This window comes from Bos mutus, chromosome 12, assembly GCF_027580195.1.
Source record: "Bos mutus isolate GX-2022 chromosome 12, NWIPB_WYAK_1.1, whole genome shotgun sequence".
NCBI lineage: Eukaryota > Metazoa > Chordata > Mammalia > Artiodactyla > Bovidae > Bos > Bos mutus.
The window spans coordinates 61,777,335-61,783,334 of record NC_091628.1 but is presented as its reverse complement, the minus strand read 5'-3'; positions in this window follow the sequence as shown (position 1 = coordinate 61,783,334).

The window sequence follows — 6,000 nt, the reverse complement described above, 5'->3', positions numbered from 1 at the left end:
TGACAAAAACTGATTATAACAAGTATTTATCCTTTATTCATCCTCTATATATAATGAGCAAAACATCAATACGTCAAGAATTGACATGAGAATTGTTATTATATTTTGAGAAAATACTTTTAGAAACTTCCTGAGGTAGAAAGTGAAATTAAGAGGACACAGAACCAGCAGGATCCACAGTAATTCACCATGAAGGAAGAAGAGGATAATTTGGGAGTTGATCTTAAGAGAGTGAATGTCAGAAGCCAGGGATATCACATAGCAAGGAATTAACTTTTAGAATGATTCTGAGGAGAATTTCTGGCTTCAATAAAAACTTTTCCTCATAAACTCTCCTAATTTTCAGTTAATTAATTCTTATATTTTGTTTGTCATTCATTTTGTATGGCTACTGGATTGATGTATTCCATTAAAGATAAAGTATGTTCAAAATCAGAATCCAGGCTAAAGGGGGAATTATTATTATGGGCTTTTCCAGTGAATTCAAAGACATTTGAAAACAGCTTTGACTTACATAGTTCAAAGAATAGAGGTCTGAGCAGCTGTTATAGAAATTGCTCTAGATACTGAAACAGTGGCTAACATGTGAATATGTGTAAAAAAACTTGTGTTTTACTATCTTTGCAAATAAAATGGTATATTGTTAATAGTAATAATTTCTTGGTATGTAGAGATAGTTCAGGTTGTGTAAAAATCAACTATCTTCATGTGATAAAGTATCACTAGAAAAATGTGTTATACATTAACATGAGAAAAGAATTTCAAAATTATCATTGACACAAAATAAAATAATTCTTTTTTTTTAATTTTATTTTATTTTTTAACTTTACAATATTGTATTGGTTTTGCCATATATCGAACTGAATCTGCCACAGGTTTACATGTGTTCCCCATCCTGAGCCCTCCTCCCTCCTCCCTCCCCATACTATCCCTCTGGGTCGTCCCAGTGCACCAGCCCCAAGCATCCAGTATCGTGCATCGAACCTGGACTGGCGACTCGTTTCATATATATTATACATATTTCAATGCCATTCTCCCAAATCATCCCACCCTCTCCCTCTCCCACATTTTCCAAAAGACTGTTCTATACATCAGTGTCTCTTTTGCTGTCTCGTAAAATAATTCTATATGTGAAAAAACATTAGAGATATAATTGCATACCTTTTTAATTTCAAAATTGACTTCTCACTCAGAAATATCAATAAGTAGAGAGTTTACAATTTTGTAAAGCACTATAAGTTAATATTATAAACTAATTCTCTCTCTTCTAAATCTAATTAGAGCAAATCAAATATTTTAAAATACCTTGTAATCAGTTCAAGTCAGTCTCTCAGTCATGTCCGCCTCTTTGCGACCCCTTGATTCGCAGCATGCCAGGCCTCCCTGTCCATCACCAACTCCCGGAGTTCACTCAGACTCACGTCCATCAAGTGAGTGATGCCATCCAGCCATCTCGTCCTCTGTTGTCCCCTTCTCCTCCTGCCCCCAATCCCTCGCAGCATCAGAGTCTTTTCCAAGGAGTCAACTCTTCACATGACGTGGCCAAAGTACTGGAGTTTCAGCATTAGCATCATTCCTTCCAAAGAAATCCCAGGGCTGATCTCCTTCAGAATGGACTGGTTGGATCTCCGTGCAGTCGAAGGGACTCTCAAGAGTCTTCTCCAACACCACAGTTCAAAAAATCAATTCTTCAGTGCTCATCTTTCTTCACAGTCCAACTCTCACATCCATACATGACCACAGGAAAAACCATAGCCTTGACTAGACGGATCTTTGTTGGCAAAGTAATGTCTCTGCTTTTAAATATGCTATCTAGGTTGGTCATAACCTTCCTTCCAAGGAGTAAGCGTCTTTTGATTTCATGGCTGCATCTGCCGTGATTTTGGAGCCTGCAAAAATAAAGTGTGACACTGTTTCCGCTGCTTCCCCATCTATTTCCCATGAAGTGATGGGACCAGATGCCATGATCTTCATTTTCTGAATGTTGAGCTTTAAGCCAACTTTTTCACTCTCCTCTTTCACCTTCATCAAAAGGCTTTTTAGTTCTTCTTCACTTTCTGCCATAGGATGTTGTCATCTGCATATTTGAAGTTATTGATATTTCTCCCGGCAATCTCGATTTCAGCTTGTGCTTCTTCCAGACCAGCATTTCTCATGATGTACTCTGCATAGAAGTTAAATAAACAGGGTGACAATATACAGCCTTGACATATTCCTTTTCCTATTTGGAACCAGTCTGTGTTGCATGTCCAGTTCTAACTGTTGCTTCCTGACCTGCATACAGGTTTCTCAAGAGGTAGGTCAGGTGGTCTGGTATTCCCATCTCTTTCATAATTTTCCACAGTTTTTTGTGATCCACACAGTCAAAGGCTTTGCCATAGTCAAGAAAGCAGAAATGGATGTTTTTCTGGAACTCTCTTGCTTTTTCCATGATCTAGCAGATGTTGGCAATTTGGTCTTTGGTTCCTCTGCCTTGTCTAAAACCAGCTTGAACAACTGGAAGTTCACGGTTCATGTATTGCTGAAGCCTGGCTTGGAGAATTTTGAGCATTACTTTACTAGTGTATGAGATGAGTGCAATTGTGCAGTAGTTTGAGCATTCTTTGGCATTGCCTTTCTTTGGGATTGGAATAAAAACTGACCTTTTCCAGTCCTGTTTCCACTGCTGAGTTTTCCAGATTTGCTGGCATATTGAATGCAGCACTTTCATAGCATCATCTTCCAGGATTTGTAATAGCTCAACTAGAATTCCATCACTTCCACTAGCTTTGATTGTAGTGATGCTTTCTAAGACCCACTTGACTTCACATTCCAGGATGTCTGGCTCTAGGTCAGTGATCACACCATCGTGATTATCTGGGTTGTGAAGATCTTTTTTGTATAGTTCTTCTGTGTATTCTTGCCACTTCTTCTTAATATCTTCTGCTTCTGTTAGGTCCGTACCATGTCTGTCCTTTATCGAGCCCATCTCTGCATGAAATGTTCCCTTGGTATCTCTAATTTTCTTGAAGAGATCTCTAGTCTTTCCCATTCTGTATTTTTCCTCTATTTCTTTGCATTGATTGCTGAGGAAGGCTTACTTATCTCTCCTTGCTATTCTTTGGAACTCTGCATTCAGATGCTTATATTTTCCCTTTTCTCCTTTGCTTTTTGCTTCTCTTCTTTTCACAACTATTTGTAAGGCCTCCCCAGGCAGTCATTTTGCTTTTTGCATTTCTTTTCCATGGGGATCGTCTTGATCCCTGTCTCCTGTACAATGTCACGAACCTCAGTCCATAGTTCATCAGGCACTCTATCTATCAGATCTAGTCCCTTACATCTATTTCTCACTTCCACTGTATAATCATAAGGGATTTGATTTAGGTCATACCTGAATGGTCTATTGGTTTTCCCTACTTTGTTCAATTTCAGTCTGAATTTGGCAATAAGGAGTTCATGGTCTGAGCCACAGTCAGCTCCTAGTCTTGTTTTTGCTGACTGTATAGAGCTTCTCCATCTTTGGCGGCAAAGAATATAATCAATCTGATTTCGATGTTGACCATCTGGTGATGTCCATGTGTAGAGTCTTCTCTTGTGTTGTTGGAAGAGGTTGTTTGCTATGACCAGTGCATTTTCTTGGTAAAACTCTATCAGTCTTTGCCCTGCTTCATTCCTTATTCCAAGGCCAAATTTGTCTGTTACTCCAGGTGTTTCTTGACTTCGTACTTTTGCATTCCAGTTCCCTGTGATGAAAAGGACATATTATTTGGGTGTTCTAAAAGGTTTTGTAGGTTTTCATAGAACCGTTCAACTTCAGCTTCTTCAGTGTTACTGGTTGGGGCATAGACTTGGATTACTGTGATACTGAATGGTTTGCCTTGGAAACGAACAGAGATCATTCTGTCGTTTTTCAGATTGCATCCAAGTACTGCATTTTGGACTCTTTTGTTAACCATGATGGCCACTCCATTTCTTCTGAGGGATTCCTGCCCGCAGTAGTAGATATAATGGTCTTCTGAGTTAAATTCACCCATTCCAGTCCATTTGAGTTAGCTGATTCCTAGAATGTCGACATTCACTCCTGCCATCTCTTGTTGACCACTTCCAATTTGCCTTGATTAATGGACCTGACATTCCAGGTTCCTATGCAATATTGCTCTTTACAACATTGGACCTTGCTTCTATCACCAGTCACACCCATAACTAGTTATTGTTTTTGTTTTGGCTCCATCCCTTTATTCTTTCTGGAGTTATTTCTCCACTGATCTCCAGTAGCATATTGGGCACCAACTGACCTGGGGAGTTCCTCTTTCAGTATCCTATCATTTTGCCTTTTCATACTGTTCATGGGGTTCTCAAGGCAAGGATACTGAAGTGGTTTGCCATTCCCTTTTCCAGTGGACCACATTCTGTCAAATACCATGTTATAGACACTCTTAAATTATAAATAACCTCTTGGCTAAGAAACAGAGCAAAGTCTTTCCACTAAGACAAGAAAGGCTGAAGCTATGTCTGTCAGTCTTTATTTCCAGGCAAGCATACTAGAGTGTGTTGCTATTTTCTTCTCTAGTGGATCTTCCTGACCCAGGGATCAAACCCATGTCTCTGGCATCTCTTTATTTGGCAAGTGAATTGTTTACCACTAACACCATCTGGGAAGCCCTAATCTACGGTGTATAATGATTAAAGTCCAGACCTTATAAAATGGGGAAGCCAGGGCTTCCCCATCCATTGATTCAGGCATTTGGAAAAAAATGTGAGTTTACTCTCTGGCACTATGGATCATATAATTCTATCTAATTGTGGTAAAACAAAAGATTCAAAAAATTTCCTCCCTAAAACCAGATAATATTTACTGCCTACTGGTTCCAGATTGGGTTTGTAGTAGTCTCTGTAACACTTGACAGACAGGATCCTCCAGGATTGGTACAATATTACACTCAGTTTTCAAGCTCTCTTTAACTTTCAAGGAATGTAAGAGACTAGGCATTCCCTCTGCTCTCATAGAATAGCAATGTTCTATCAAAATCTTACCTTGCTCATTATCATAGTCTCAATATAATGATATTATATAGCATGTGCTCATGTGTGTTTACTTGCACAGTCTCATACAACTCTTTGCTACCCTTTGGACTGTAGTCTGCCAGGCTCCTCTGATCATGGGGTTTCTCCAGGCAAGAACACTGGAGTGGATTGCCATGCCCTTCTCCAGGATATAATCCCAACCCAGGGATTGAACCCAGGTCTCCTGCATTGCAGGCAGATTCTTTGCCATCTGACCTCCCAGGGAAGTCCATATAACATAATATAATATATTAATATTAATATATATATATACATGTGTATATTATATATGCATATATAGAAAACCATAAATGTAGATTACCTATGTATACTGTAGTAGCATTAAAGATTAATACTTTATTAACATTAAAGCTTCAACTAAGCCTAAGGATAATCATCATTTCTGCCTTTGATTTGGGCCAATATAGTAGTACTTTATCAACTATTTATTTGCATATTACCATTTTGAACTGCTTTTTAAATAATCTGTCTGCCTTGACTTGACATCTTTTTTCCACTTCCTATTTCTAATGTGGGGTATAATTTGTTTAGATGATTTCTGTTACTTTAAAATGTCAGTATTCTATTCTGCCAACATTTTTAGGCAGAACAAAATAGATATAAATATAGCAGCTTGTCTCAAATTGACAAAGCAAATACAGCATTGGATAGCACCTGTCAGATATGCTTTAGTGAACAAATTAAATGTAATAAAAATAAAACATATTTAAATTTCATAAGGTAGGCGCATAGAAAAATTAACATGCCATACAAATTAAAAATGAAGTAACAAGAGTCATAGTAATATTTTCACAAATGGTAACTTCTAGCAACTTTTTATTAGTCAAGGAAGTAAGCCAAGGTAGTAGTATATGGAAATCAAACTACATTGTGCTAAAAGATGATAGCTATCGAGTGCCTATAAAGCAAAAATATAAAAAAAATTGAGCTAATTTT